The sequence below is a fragment of the Panthera leo genome, chromosome C1 (genome assembly GCF_018350215.1).
Source record: "Panthera leo isolate Ple1 chromosome C1, P.leo_Ple1_pat1.1, whole genome shotgun sequence".
Lineage (NCBI taxonomy): Eukaryota > Metazoa > Chordata > Mammalia > Carnivora > Felidae > Panthera > Panthera leo.
This window is the reverse complement of record NC_056686.1, coordinates 112,151,114-112,167,425: the sequence shown is the minus strand read 5'-3', so window position 1 is coordinate 112,167,425 and position 16,312 is coordinate 112,151,114.

The window sequence follows — 16,312 nt, the reverse complement described above, 5'->3', positions numbered from 1 at the left end:
AGTGACCCTCAGTTTGTTCTCCATATTTATGAGTCTCTTCTGTTTGTCCCCCTCCCTTTCTTTATATTATTTTTGTTTCCCTTCCCTTGATATTGAAAAGGTTTTTGATTTTTATTTGGGATCTTGGCCAGTTTTGTATGCAATACTACTGAATAATAAACCATAGTTCTCTCTTTTATGGAAGAAGGGCCTATCTCTATGGAATCTCTACTATGAACAAGATTGATACTAGCTAATAACTTCTATTTCCCATCCCTTTCCACCAGCATCTAATTTGAAGTAATATCCTATTATTCCCATTTAATTCCTATAAGTCAATCTGGTACATATTTATCATTTATCTTTTCATATACTTTTCTCATGACCTCCCCACCATTATCTTTATATTGTCACAACTTATAACCATTGAAAATCGTGAAAGCACTGTAATTGCAATTTAATGTTATCACAATAGAACAATACACATTTGATGTTCAGTGCAAATCCTGTCAACAATATCACTCCTGCCATTTTTGTTGACCCTTGTTTGTTCTTTTCAAGAACATTTCTACAAATACATTTTCTAAGTTCTTGCACGTTCAGTTTTTCTGTGCCTTTCACACATGAAGACTAGTTTACCAGATATACAAACATTGGCTCACATTTCTAGTCTTTGACTATTTTACAGTATATTATCACATTATCTTGCAGCATAAAGGATTGCTGTTGAAAAGTCTGATGATAACTTTTTCTTTTCCTTCAGGCTCTCATAACTTTACAGAGTATAACATGGCTGTGATTCATTTGGGTTGAATTTCTAAGATGCACAAAATATCCTTTGCATGTGTATTTTTCAAATCATATTTAATCTTTAAAGTATCTTCTTATAGCATTGAAACACATTTGCACATTTTCTTAGTTTTTTATTTCATCTCTTTCTCATTTCTTTTTTTGAATTTAAGAAAACATCCTCCTTTGCTTTTTCTATTTCTTTTAAGGCATGTTCTATGTTGCTGTGATACCAGTCTTCAATTTCAAAAAAAGGAATAATTATTCCTCACATTTTTAGCTTTCTTTTCTATATATTTTTTTAACGTTTTTATTTATTTTTGAGACAGAGAGAGACAGAGCATGAACAGGGGAGGGTCAGAGAGAGGGAGACACAGAATCTGAAACAGGGTCCAGGCTCCAAGCTGTCAGCACAGAGCCCGACACGGGGCTCGAACTCACGGACCGCGAGATCATGACCTGAGCTGAAGACGGCCGCTTAACCGACTGAGCCACCCAGGCGCCCCTTTAGCTTTCTTTTCTAATCTTCCTTTCTCCTTTACTTTTTGAAGAGTGCTTCCTTAAATTCTGACTCATTTTATTCTTCTGTAGCTTCTATAATTTCCTTCATATTATTTAGCTTGTTTTAAAATATTAAGCTTCTTGAAGCTGCTTTTAGTATGTGCAGTAAAGTTACTCTCTTTGTGTTTTCTTATAACAAACTGAGGGCACTGGAGGGGAGGTTAGTGGGGGATGGACTACATTGTTCTGTTTGGCAGTCCTTGGATGATCTTGTGTCAGTGGGTGAAGGGTTTGGCTCTTTTCCGTGTGACCCTATTTCCTCATTTGTTAGTTGGAGAGCAAGATTTAGGTTGTTGCTTTTCTGGAAAGCAATTTAAACCATTTACAATAAGAGGCATTGCTTTTTCTTCAATTTCTATTTCTTGCTCTTTGTAGTGAGAATTTTCCCATGATTGATACAGTAGCTCTCTGTCTCTCAGGGCTGGAAGTGAGAAAGGAAAGATTGTGATTACCAGTGACAACTGTCAATCTCCCTGGAGAAGCATCAGCCAAAATCATGTCTGTGGAGTTTCATGAATGTCTCTTGGTCACCATCCCTATGCGCTCTGACCAGAAGTCTGAGCAACATGTTGGTAATAAATGATTATATTTTAATTTGATCTTGAGAAGATAATCAGAAACATTTGCTTACTGCATTATATAAAGCCTATGAATTGATCTTTATCCTAGCAAGGAGAAGGGATCTTTCTTAACCTTTGGCCAATAGTTACCCTAAAATAAGTGTCTATTACAACAGACAAGTAATCAGACAAATACTTTGAAACTCCAGCATTGTATACAATAGACATAAATAAAAAAGGGCTCATTCTATGAAGTCACCAATTTAATATTACTTAAAAAACAATATATGTAGTACATGTAATTATATATGTGGATATGCATACATGTACTCATACACACACACACAAACACCAGAAAATTAGCTGGCTAGCTGGTTAGAGAGCAAATGGAATTCAATGTAGTCATAATAAATAAGTAGAGGTTCCTTATTTTCTGACATAAAATATAATTTATGCTATATATGTAAGTGATAAAATCAACTTCCAATGTGAGTTTATTTCTTTTATCTTCAGCCTTCCTTTCTGTCTCACTCTTTACAAATTTTAGAACATTTTGGAAGGACCCATATGAATATGTGTATGTATCTGATTAGCGAGATTATAAGTAATTTTTTATCTAAATCTCCTTTTATTCAATTAACATATTGCTTGTATAATATTGGTTTACTCATGACTCATCAATCTGTAGCTAACTTTTTCTTTTTAAATTTCTAACCTAAATCCCACTGATTTCTCCTTTGCTTATATACAATTTCAGTCCCTTAAAGTGACCTTTGATTACTTTGGAAGCACTAGGATATGTACTAGAAATAAACATCCTTATATAAAGCTTCCTTTCCTCTATCACTGCTCCCAACTGGGTTCTGGTGAGGGTTTTTAGGCTCTCTAGTTTATCACCTTTTCCTGGACATAAACTGGGTAACACACACCTGCAAAGCACCACTTCTCCAATCGGCCTCACCACTCTATCCGACACAGTGTTGTATCATCAGACATCACCTTATTTCATCCACTGGGCATTACAACATGCACTTGTTGCCACCGCCTCCTTCCTGGGTTCTCATTTTGCCTGATGGACACTTTCATCACCCTGCGGAGTACCATTCCTCGCGCACTGGCAGAACTGTCATATCTGTGGCTAAGAAAGATGGAATGAGGCTGTGTATGTATGTGCATGAGCGTTACCCTCTGTTCAAAAGATCCATAAGCAGCTTTTGCTTCTCTGTAGATAATATCAATAGTGGCAAAGTAGCTTTATTAATTTTACTTGGTGTCCCCACCTCTCTACATAATACTAAAAGACATGACTATAGTTGGGAGACACACCAAGCAGGGAAAAGCATGTTTTCCTCAGTACTTTTACTCACATTTGATAGTTGAGTTTGTTTATAGGTCACACTCTGTCTTTCCCAGGATGGAACCTCTTGGCCAAACACTTCAGTAAATGGACTTTTGGTAGAGCACCGTTCCAGCTCCCCTGCATGACTCCCCAGGTCGACCACACTCACCTTGGACCTACACTGGTCACAGGTGAGATTTAGTACAGTTTCCTCACTATGTGTGTTTAAGACAAAGTGAATAATTGATAAAAATTAAGAAACTATCTTCTAATTTCTTCATATTGTATACTTTATTTTATAGCCCCATTCGGCCAGTTTTTACATGCCTTGTGTTTTTCAGCTTCTGTGCATTTGATCAGCTTGTCCCCTTTACCCTCAAATTATATATTTTCTTTCTTAGTTCTTCAAATTTTACATGTCCTCCATATGCAACTCAGAGTCCACCTTAGCTTTGTATTTAACGGCCATGAATTATCTTTGGAAGCACCGAACATCTGTAAGAAGTGCTCAATATATGTATCCACAAATGAAATTTTTTATCCATTACTATGTGCAACTCATTATACTAGACACTTTGAAACATGATAAAATAATTTCTTATTTGCTTATCCGTTAAACTTCAGAACTTGTGTCCAATTGAATACATAAATCAGCTTGTGATACAGAATGGTATTGACAAGAAGTTTGGATGTTTTGAATTCATATACTTCTCATGTAAATCGAAATGGCTTTATTACTTAATTTATTGTTTTAAGTTATAAGTTTTCTTAATTCATAATATTAAAAATAAAAGAATCAGTCTTGAGTTGTTGAATAAAATTAAATATAACTAATTGAGAGATGCCTGGTTAATTAAGTTAAGTGTCTGACTCTTGACTTCAGCTCAGTTCATGATCTCATGGTTCATGAGATTGAGCCCTGTGTTGTTCTCTGTGCTGGTTGGGATTCTCTGTCTCTATCTGCCCCTCCCCAACTCATGCTCTCTCAAAAGAAATAAACATTAATAAATAAATAAATAAATAAATAAATAAATCTCATTGAATGGGAGGAACAAATGTTAAAACTCTAAATTCCCATGTATATGACTAAATATTTCCCATTGGGCAATTGAGGAAATCTTACATGAAAAGAAATGTAATAAGCTATACAATATAAAAGAAACAGTGATAACTAAAATTTATTAAATATATTTAAGTATAAAGTTCTGAAATTTTACTTGAGAATGCTTACAAATTTTTAAATTTAAACTCCTCGTGTTTTTAGATTTCTGATTTCAAGCTATAGGGTAAAACCTGGTTACAAAGTGAATAAAATAATTCAGTCTGAATGTCAGTTGCGTAAAAAGCAGCATGAATCAATACAGTAATATAAGTTTTTTGCATTTAAATATTTTTGCAAATGGCAAAACACCAGGGACAGGACTCAACTTGGGAATGTTAGTGTCCTCTTTTTTCTTCAAAAAGAGTAGATGCCCCCTACATCCCTTCCTTCAATGTAGCAGAGTTGATGAGTTAATGTTCCACTGGATTACAAATGTCATCTTTCCTGAATCCATCACCTAGCAGAATGAATACCACTGATGAGTATAAGTGGTTGCCTGCAGAAAGGATGGCATTTTAAGTGGGGTGAAAAAGGACATGGGCACTCCTACAAGATAGTATATATTTTCAAACCAGCAGTTTAATTCTCCAAAGTCTCCCAAAAGGGAAACCCAGTAACCCCCCCAACACATAAAAGAATGGAAGAGTATATAAAATCCTGAAGGCAAATTATAAAACTTTATTCCAAGGCTTTATTTGTCTTGTGTCCCATTAAAAACTGCAAAATTTTGATGAAAATGGAAACAATATACCACTAACATGACTAATACCAACAATAGGTACCTTTGGCTATTTTTTCACGTCTCTCTTTAGGGTTCATACCTCTTAGGAATTGCCTCTTAAGTTGTCATGGCACAATGCTATTTTATTCCAGAGATTAATCTGATTTATAAGAGTTTTGGGAGGCTTTTAATATTACTTTCCAAACAAATGCTATCACCCCACAATTTCATGTTTGTGGATCAAACTTTGATGCTTTTGCATTGTTTTGGGAGGACTTATATTTGGTATTTTAATTTGATAATTGCATTGCATTTTAATCTCATAGAAAATACATAACAAAAAGAATAAGCAATAAAGGCACAACAAATACTATGAAAGCATCCGTGTCTAGTTGTGTGAAACTCATTCGTTGTAGGATTGTCACATCATGTGGGGCTGGTTTGCTCTTATCACTTGATCTGAGGTCCAAAGCAACTTCTGAAGTTTACACTGGTTAATAAACGAATGCTGTCTTGTTTTTCAAAATTTGTGCTGTATTTGTAACTGCTCCTCATTCTTCAATACTGTTTTGAAATATTATTTATTTAAGAGTAATTTTGAATTCCACATGTGATGCAATTCCAATGCCTTTCTCAATGATTCCTAATTACTCCTGTATAATTCCTTTATAACTTCTTTATAACACTCCTTATTGGAAAATAATTTAAGAATGAGCAAAGTTACATGACTACCACCAAAGTCCAAATTTAATAATGACTGAATTAATGCGAGTGTGTTATCGAGAATGAAAGTGGGTAAGCCATCACTGTGAAGTCCTAAAACTCAATACAACTATTCATTCTTACAAAGATAAGCATCGAGCTCCTACTGTTTGCCATATTATTCAATGAACGTGGGACACATCAGTATAAATAAATAAATACATAAACCACATATTCCTTCCTTATGGACCTTATGTTCCATTACAATAGGTAGGCAATAAATAATAAACATGAAAATAGGATATTTTACACTTTTTAAAGGTGATAAGCAATGAAATAATAAAAAGAAGTAGAGCAGGGCAAGGGAGATTGGAAATTCTGAGTGGTTGTAGAGGGGTAGGCAGTTTGTCATAGTAAATCAGGTAGACAGTAAGTTGGGTCAATCTTAGAAGATGACATCTATGCAGACACTTGCAGGTGGGGAAGTCAGCCTTGTGACTCCAAAGCTAGTATTGCAGGTAGAGAAACAGCTAAGACAAACACACTAAGGTAAAGGTATTCCCAGCACATGTGATGAACCACAAAGGACCAGTATGGCAAGGATAGAATGAACCAAAGCAGGGGTGAGAAAGTGAAGTTATAGAGAAGACAGGAAAAATAATGGGGGGCAGGTGAAGTGTTGAGTCCTTAGAGGGCCTGAACAGAGGAATGGTGGTACTCTACCTACATTTTAAAAGGCACTTCAGTTAATATGTTGAGATTGACTGCAAGGGGAAGACTGTAAGAGACTGCCTGTGTAGAGACAAGCCAGCTGGCTCTTAACATGATTCAGGCAGGAAATGATGGTAGGGAAACTGAAAAACAAGGGAAAGACCATCATTCTTATCTGCTACATTTTTCTCACTCCTAACATTTAATACTTGATTCTACGTTCTTTGTATCTGTCCAATTTGTTACTTTCTTTTGCTCCCGTTTTGCCCACTACTTTCTTGATTAATGGCCTCATCAAAGAGATGGAAGTAGATAGATAGATAAACAGACTATAATTTACTTAATAAATATGTATTTATGGACATTTCAGCTACTTCCAGTATTTTGCTCTTACACACTGCTGAAGTGAGCCTCTTTATAAATACATATTTTGAAATAAGTGCTAGCATGTCTGTAGAATACATCTGCATGGGGGGTGCCTCAGTGGCTCAGTCGGTTGAGTGTCTGACTCTTGATTTCAGCTCAGATCACGATCTCAGGGTCATAAGACTGAGTGCCACATCAGGCTCTGTGCTGGGGTGTGGAGCCTGCTTAAGATTCTCTCTCTCTGTTGCCCTCTCTCCTTCTCCCCCAGCACACACATGCCCTCTCTCTGTTAAAAAAAAAAAAAAGAAAGAAAGAAAGAAAAAGAAAGAAAGAAAGAAAGAAAGAAAGAAAGAAAGAAAAGAAATGGAAAGGAAAGAAAGAAAGAAAGAAAGAAAGAAAGAAAGAAAGAAAGAAAGAAAGAAAGAAAGGGAAAGAAATAGACTACACCTACAAAGGGAGATGTTGAGTCAAAGTACATGGGAATTTGTGATTTCTTTGTATGTGTGTTTCACTTCTGGTTTTTGTTTGTTTGTTTCGATTCTGTCAAAGAAGCGAACATTTATTACCCCACAGGTTCTTTAGGGTAGAATTTTGGAATGTATCTAGTGTGGGAACCCACATGAAGTTGTAGCAGTAAAGTTGGCCAGAGCTGTGGTCGTCTGATGGCTTCACTGGGACTGGAAGGTCTGCTTCCAATATGATTTGCTCATATGACTGTTGGTGGGAGATTACAGTGTGTCCTGTGTGGACTCGAGGGACTGCTTCAGTATTATCAGCTAGTGATCCAAGAGAACAAGAGAGAAGCTGCAATGCCATCGATGACCCATGCAGTCACCATATCCAGTGTCCTTCATTTCTTTATGTACGAACAGTTTCCATTTGGTATCCTTTTAGTCTGCTTAAAAGATGTTCTGTAACATTTTTTTTCTTTTTTTGTAGTTAGGGTTTGATACTAATGAACTCTTTCAGCTTTAATATGGCAGAAAACACATTATTCAGTTTCCACTTTTTAAAGATACTTTTCACTGAGTACAGAATTCTGGGTTGATAGTATTTTGTTTCAGTATGTAAAAGATTTTTCTTCTCATCACCAGTGTTAAGCAATTTGATTTTGGTGCAATTTTCTTCATGTTTCTGAGCTTGTGTTTTTTTTAAGCTACTTAGCTCTATGAACATATGAAATATAATTATAGTAACTTTATAAAATGTCACTGTTGGCTAAACCTGACATCTGTCAGTTCAGTGCTAATTTCAAGGGACTCATTGTTTTATTCTTTACGGGTCATATTTTCTCGTTTCTTTGCAGGCCTGATAATCTTCCTTCGGATGCTGGATATTATGAATTTTAACTTCTTGGGTGCTGGATACTTTTGTGTTCCTATAAATCCTGAGCTTCCTCTAGGGATGCAGTCAATTTACTTGGAAACAGTTGGATTCTTCAGATTTGGCTTTTCCAATTTGTTACGTAGAACTAGAGCAGTGCTCAGTGCAAGGGTAATTATTTCTCATGACTAAGGCGAGACCCTCTTGTGCATTCTACCTAGTGCCCTATGAATCATGAGATTTTTCCATTCTGGTTTGCATAAACTAGGTCTGTTCCTGGCTCTGTATCACATGTGATGTCCTTTCCTCTAATCCATTTAGGTGGATTTTGTGCTGGCCTCAGGTAGTATCATACATATGTGCTAAGTGTTACTCAGTTAAATATGTGGTGATGGGACACTCTGCAAATGTCTGAAGACTTCTCTCGCTAAAACACACTCCTCTTCTCAGTACTCTGGCCTGAAAAACCTGTCTTGGTTTCCCCAGACCCTCAGATCCATATTATGAACTGAGGGGGTCTGCTGGGCTCTGCCTGGGATCCCTCTCTGTGCCACTGCCTGGAAACTCTCAAGGGGGTTAGTTGATGGGGACAATCACAGAGTGTACCTCATTTGTTTCTCTTCCATCACCTATCACTGGTCCTTCATTGACTGATGCCCTACTGTGTCCTTAAAAAAGTAGTTTTGTATATTTTGTTCCTTTTTGGGTTGTTTCAGTGAGAATGGTAAATCTGATTCTTTTTTTTAAACTTTTTTATTAACATTTATTTCTTTTTGAGACAGAGCATGAGCGGGGGGGTGGGACAAAGAGAGAGAAGGAGACACAGAGTCTGAAGCAAGCTGCAGGCTCTGAGCAAGCTGTCAGCACAGGGCCTGATGTGGGGCTCGATCCCACAAACTGTGAGATCATGACCTGAACCAAAGTCAGATGCTCCACCGACTGAGCTACCCAGGTATCCCAATCCGGTTCTTATTAATCCATCTTGCACTGAATCAGTCTTCATCATTTCTTGCTTAAATGTTCACTGTCCTTTCAACTGACTGCCCTTCTTCCTCAACTATCTATTCTAAACTACTATCAGTGAGAATTCCTTTTCTAAAACACAAAGCTTACCTCATCACATGCAAACTTAAAACCATTCAAAGGCTCCCAGTTCTTTCAAAATAAAATTCAAATGCTAGTATATAATGCACAATAGTGTTCAGACTGCCCCTACTTCCCAGAATCACCACACAGATCCCTGTGTGTGGGTCCCACTGAAAAAAAGCAAGAAAGAAGAAAGAAAGAAGAAAGAAAGAAAGAAAGAAAGAAAAAAGAAAGAAAGAAAGAAAAAGAAAGAAATATCAGCATATCATGCTCATAGAACCTTCTCTTCTCTTTAGCTTCTTTTTGCCTGTAACTTTCTTTTCCTTTATCTTGCTGATTCCTATTTATCCTTCAAATAGCTTTGGGATCCATTTGCCAATGAACTTACAGTCTAAGTTGATATCTGTTCTTCAGGTCTTTCCTGCACCTGTCACAATGTTTTGTTCACTACAGATACTTCATAAATCTACAAATATTTGATGACTTAGAGGAGTAATGATGAAATGAATGAATGAATGAATGAGTAATATGGGATTTGAAAAGTTTAGTCATGAAATGTGTTATAAATCGAGTAGAGGAAATAAATGCAAACCGCCAATGTCTTCAGAGACGTATTGAGTTCCAGGCAGGTAGCATCCATCATTTCTGTCTCAGAAGGAAAATAATTAGTGTTGGGTCCACTTCTTTCCATCAGTGGTTCAACTCCGACATTTATGTGGCAATGCCTTCTAGTCAGAGAGCAGTGCTGACTAACTTTTCCCCAAATAAACAGAGCATGGGATTTAATTGGGAGTAGCTCATTTGAAGGTCAGGATAAATGTGTTGATTTCATTTTTATAGTTTCAGCCAAAGAGCATAAAACCACAAAGATTGATGCTGAGCTGCGGAATCCAACTGCCTAGGTTCAAATCCTCATTGTACACCCAACTCTTGTGTGACTCCAAATATTGCCTACCTCTCTGGTTTCATTCCCTGCCACAATCCACTTTGTACCGGAGTTTCTAATTGTTTAAAATGAGGGATAGTATATAACTCATTTCATAGAAATGATATTAAACTCAAATAAAATAATACCAGGGACTTAGGTGACTCAGTCAGTTAAGCTTTTGATTCTTGATTATGTCTCAGGTCATGATTCCAGGGCCATGGGATCAAGCCCCACGTCAGGCTCCATGCTGAGTGTGGAGCCTGCCTAAGATTCTCTCTCTCTCTCTCTCTCTCTCTGTCTCTGTCTCTGTCTCTCCCTCAGCCCCTCCCACCCCCATTCACACACCCTCTAATTAATTAATTATTATTAAAAAATAAAAATAATAATAATACATCCAATGTACCTGGCCCAGTGTTGGCACACAGAACAATCAGTAAATACTAGGTAACATTGTTCTGCTTCAACTCTATGTGGTGTCAAGAAACAGAAATTTGTGTTTATGTCACACAGATTCACCCTAAGACCCCCAAAGTCTCACCTCAGCAATATATAGAAGGATTTAATTTTTTGTCAAAGTTTTAAAAATTTCCCTATTCAGGGCTCTTAGTGTAACAACCCTAAAGACACAAAATACACTTGGCGAAAGGAGAGCAGAGAAAAAATGAAGTCGCTAATATATGTCATCTTAGTGCCACGATGACCTTTTTTGTCCATTGTCAATATTTTTGGCAGTTATTTTAGAGTTGCAAACATTTCAATCCCTTCCCAGTTAGCACACTTCCTTCTAAGAGATCATATAGAATGCCTGCTAACTGTGCCTCTATTGTTCTTCCTTCCATTACGGAAGTGGTGGGAGTAAGGTAAGGAGTAGGAAAGTACCTGTATCAATGTGGATAAATGTCCATCAGTGGCCATAGAAGGTAAGCTACTGAGACGTAGTGTATATTCTGTTGATTCCAGGGGCTGATGTCTTTATCTGGATGGTCTCTTGCCTGGTTGTCAAGCATGGTTCAACTCTGAGAACACAGCCTGCATTCCTCCATTCTTTCTAATAACAGCAGATGCCTATGTGCCCCCTACAGGGTTTGCCACTAGCCAGGAAGTGTCATGGGGAGCTTCCAGCAGCTGTTTGTGGTTCTTTCCATGATTTGGTCTGAACTCACAAGATCTCCTTTCACCTCTGTCATACTTACCAGGGAAAGGATTTACATCCCTATTCAAAGTTGCGATGCCTCTCTTCTCTGTCTCTAAGTTCCTCTTGCCACGCTGTAGTAAGTAGCAGCATGGTGAAGGCACATGAACTGCAGCTCAGCCCACCCTCACGCTGAGATTGAGATGCAGGCATCTCCTTCTTGCCAACATTCTGATATTATAAAAAATTGTCTCCTCTACCCCACACTGTGGGGGAAACAAGTTAGTCATATCCCTATTGCCACACTCCCTTTCTGGAAGGAAGGAGAATTATTTGTCACTAAAAGGTTCAATGCTCCCAAGTGACTATCATCTTCCCTCGACCCCCTTCAAATAGAAAATGGGATATTGACTAATTATAAGGGTTCTTTGTTTGTTTGTTAGCTTCCTATTGTTGTTGTTGTTGTTGTTGTTGTTTTCCCTGAATGACTCCACTTGACAAAACACATCATGGAGGGGTTTTTTTCCCCTCAGTTCTGAACTATTTCAGAACTTTATATTCCCATGTTTCATACACATGAGATTTACATTTCTTCCTCTCTGCCTTCTACCCATTTCAAATTCCAGGCTTTCTTTTTCTTGTATCCCCGTCTACCCACTTTTCTGAGCAGTTTCCCTGTGAATCCCATATTGCTCAAGCCTTCCTTTACATGACACTCACCTACAAAAAAGTTAAGATGACATCCATAATCTTATAGAATCAAATTCTCCGAAGAGGAGGAAGAGCACACAATACTTTTCTTTTTTATCTTGTCTGGAGACAAGACATTAGAACTGATATAGAGAGGTACCCAGCATAGGCAGCGACTTAGTATAATGGGAAAAAGCTCTTGTAGTCTGAATCTGTCCAAAGAAAGAATGGGCCATCATGTGAAATGAAGTCCTCCCTGGAACCAGGTGAGGTCTTAAATGAGACATGGGGAACCACTGTTCACCCTAGCAAAGATTCCTGAACCAGGAGAAGGATGCCATATTAGTCTCCACTCTGCTTGTGCTTTAGAGTTAGGAGGGGAGGAGTTTGGGGTGTAGCCATCGATACTAAAGTTCGGGGATGGTTTCAAAGTAATACAGAAATTCTTTTAAGATTCTTACTTTCAGGAGTTGGGATCTTAATTCCCCTCTCCTTACTCTGAACTAGACTCAGTAACCTCCCATAAAATATAGAATAGAGTGGAAAAGATGGTGTGTGACTTGGAGACTAGGCATTGTGATTTCTTCCTTGTCCTTTCTCTAGAATCACTTGCTCTGGGGGAGGGCCACTGTCAAGTCATGAGGACACTCAAGCAACATGGAGAGGACCATGCCATGTAGTGAGATGCAGGGGCTTCCTTTTAACAACCAAGAAGGATGCGAGGCATTTAATCAACAGCCCTGTGAATGAGTCACCATGGGAGGAATCCTACAGCCTGAACCACACCCGCAGATGATTATATGACTATCGCTCAGTCTCCCACCTTGACTTGGCCCCATGAGATATCCTAAACCAGAACCACCCAACTACTGAACTGACTCCTAATTCTTCACCCTCAGAAACTGTGAGGTAGCAAAATTTTTTTGTCATAAGCAGCTAAGGTTTCATGGAATGTTTCTCAGAAGACAAATGAGCATTAACAGCGGCTAAGGTAAACCTGCCTGGAATCTCTAACTCAATGGGTTTGAAGTGAAACTTAGAATATATATTTAATGTAGTCATCCTCTTGATTTTAGTACAGTTATTCTATCATTAGGTATTTAGGAACTATTACAAAATTCCCTCCAAGTGTGCATTACATTGATATTACCAATGCCTAAGGCCCAGACTATATTAGTAATATCATTCTACCTATTATTATCTTTCTTACTCTACCTGGTAATCAAGCACATGGAGGAAAAGGTGTTATTCGTTAAGCATTATACCTTGAAAATAAGTAGGCTTAGTTTTTTTTAATTATAAAAATATACAATACTTATTGGGAAATATTTCTAAAAGTAGGAAGAACCCATAGATTCTCTCATCTGTCTCTGTTGCTTTATTTCTATCTATTTCCTTTATATTAAAATGCAAATAATCGTGACCTACTATCATATAATTTCTTATTGCTCTTTTTGATTACCATTGAAACAGTGCCTGGCATATAATGAGACTTAATATGTATTTGTTGAATAACTATTTCCTAAGCATCTCAAAAATGTTTAAAATTCTTTGGGATAAACAAATAAATGACTGAATAACATTACATTATGCATGTGTACTTTCATGAATCTAAAAATTACTTGATGAAAACTTTTAATCATTATTAAGACTTTTGATACATTTCACCATATTGGTTTTTATAAAGGCAATGGCATTCTTATTTTGAAAGTGATAATAAACAGCTAAGGTCTTCTAAGAGCATGCACAGACTTTATAACAAAATAAAACAAAGATGAGAGAGGAAGGTCAGTGGGTAGCATGGGATTTATACTCACAAGATCAAAACTACACACCAAAATTTAATGCTGTACTTATCTGGAAATTTGAGGGACCAAATGCATTTTTTCCAAGAGTATAGACAAGGGAATAAATTGCAGAAGAGGAAGGATGAGGTAATGAAATGGGTATAATTATAGCTCTCTAGACATCTCCGACATCTAGCCAATACGAGTGTAGTTCATAAGCAGGAACAGTTGGGAGAAAAGAAAGACCTACAATAGGCTAATATCTCCCAAGAATACTTCTTATTAGAATGTGACTTCGAACAAAAGGATGATGAGGTAAAACCTACTGGCAACTGGGATGATTCTCTTATGGTAGAATAGTGACAACTATAAAGACTTCGGTGTCTGACCCCAAAGAGAATGTTTGTTGAAGGAAAACAATGAATAATTATCAATAAAAATGCAGGAAACATCTCTATGTAGTAAACAACCAAAAAAGCAAACTGAAATATGCCTTGTGGATATGCAATACGTTTTATTTATAAAGCTAGTTTTCAAGTCCAGGGGAGATACCCAGAGATAAAGTGTAGGTCACTTAAGCAATGAAAATAAGGAGAGACTGAGACTCCGTTGATGGAGACCTAGGACATTGAATGTTTGTGGAGTTAGGAGTTCAGGGGCATGAGAAATCTTTAAAAATGATGATGCCAAGTTATATTGTGAAAATGATCATATTTCCTGGGAGGGTAATGGGAAACAAAGGAGGATTTTGTGTTTTGCATGTTACTGTTTTTATGGAATCTAAATAATAATAATAATAATAATAATAATAATAATAATTTGTTCTGAAAGAGGAAGAAGAAATCCTTTATTGCTTAATGGTTCATGTATTGTTCTTGGATATTTTTTTACCCCATGAATTAATTATTTTGAAGAATCTGAATATAATGAACATGAAGATTGAAAAGAAATGTTGGAATAGCTTATATTCAAAAACAAAAGCCATAGCAATCATTCATCTGAATATGTCTAAATGAATTGGAAATTCATGCATACATAAATATTATTTAGAAAACAGGGTAAATTGTGTAAACATAAACTCACAAAATCCCTAGATGACAAAATTTCCCTTACATAAGATTCTGATAAGCCAATTTAAAATCATGATAGAACCAAAAGACAAAAAGATTCCTAGATTCCAGCTAGATTCCAGCTGTTTTTGTGGAAAAGAAAAAAAGAAGTAACAAAGGTTGCCCAAAACCCTTATGCTAGCAATGTTCCATTCAGGCACACATCCTCTGTTCTGACATGTCAAGAAAAGAAACCTAGTCCATGGTATAAAAGAAATGGAATTCTAAGCATTTTTCAAGTTTTGATTGAAAGTTTAGGAAAATAATTTTCTCAACCTGTTTGTTTGTCTGTTTCTTTGTTTTTCCCTGAGAAAGACTAATAAAACTGCCAGGACACAATATGCATCATCCCATCTCCCTCCAACTCTCCCAGACACTGGCAAGTAAGTCAATGAAAGAGTTAGCCTTTCAACAATCCACTTGTGCATGGAGCTAACCCAGTGGTTGTAACACCCTATGTAATCTTATGGTTGTGCTTGTTCAGCAGTAACATTCGATTGGGGGGAAAAAAAAATGATGCATATGGTTTCTACAGCTGTGCTGATGACCAAATCGAATCAACCACCCAGTTGAACTGATCAATTGTACAGAGAGTGGCCATTCATACAGTTAGGAACACCATTTCAAATGAAAAATAGTCGTTTCAGAGGCTGCCTCTGACTGCCGAGTCCTTCTATGACAGCATAACTTTCAGAGACTGGATTCTTAGAAGCATAGAATTGTAATTTGGGGAAATCGTAAAGCTTTCATGTACATGGAAGTTACAGAGACTAATCATCTTTTCCAGGTTTTACATTCTTATTTGTAAAATGTAATTGACTAGGTGCTGTGCTTGGTTTTGAGAGCAGAGGAGACAAACTGTCTACAGCTGCTTGGGGGGAGTGAGAGGAATCCAGATTTGGGATCAGATATACTGAACTCTAAATGGACCTCTATAGGTTTCTTGACTTCCTATTCAGTTTCCTCATCAATAAGATGAATACCATAGTGCCTGTGTAACCAGTTATTCTGAGAATTATATAGGCTAATATGTATTTATAAGAATCCAGCACAGAATCTGGAATGGAGCAAGTACTCAAAAATTTTTCATTGAATAAATGACTCTAAGAAGAAATGAACAAATGAATGGATGCAGGTTACAAATGTGAGTTTCTAAAAGCTAGCAAGAAGAAGGGAAAAATAGTTATGTAAAATCTGACTACCATACTTCCTTCCTGTCTTTGTCAAGCCAACAAAGATGACCTAGCAAATAAGCAGGTCTAAAAAGAATGTCAAATGAGAGCAATATTAGGAGTTGTCACTGATGGAATAATTGCTGCGTGCCAAGCGGGCGCATATAGTACCAAATAATAATAATAATGATGATGATGATTAATAATAATAGAGCTTATATCAATGAGTGTCAAGCACTATGGTAAGCACTTCAC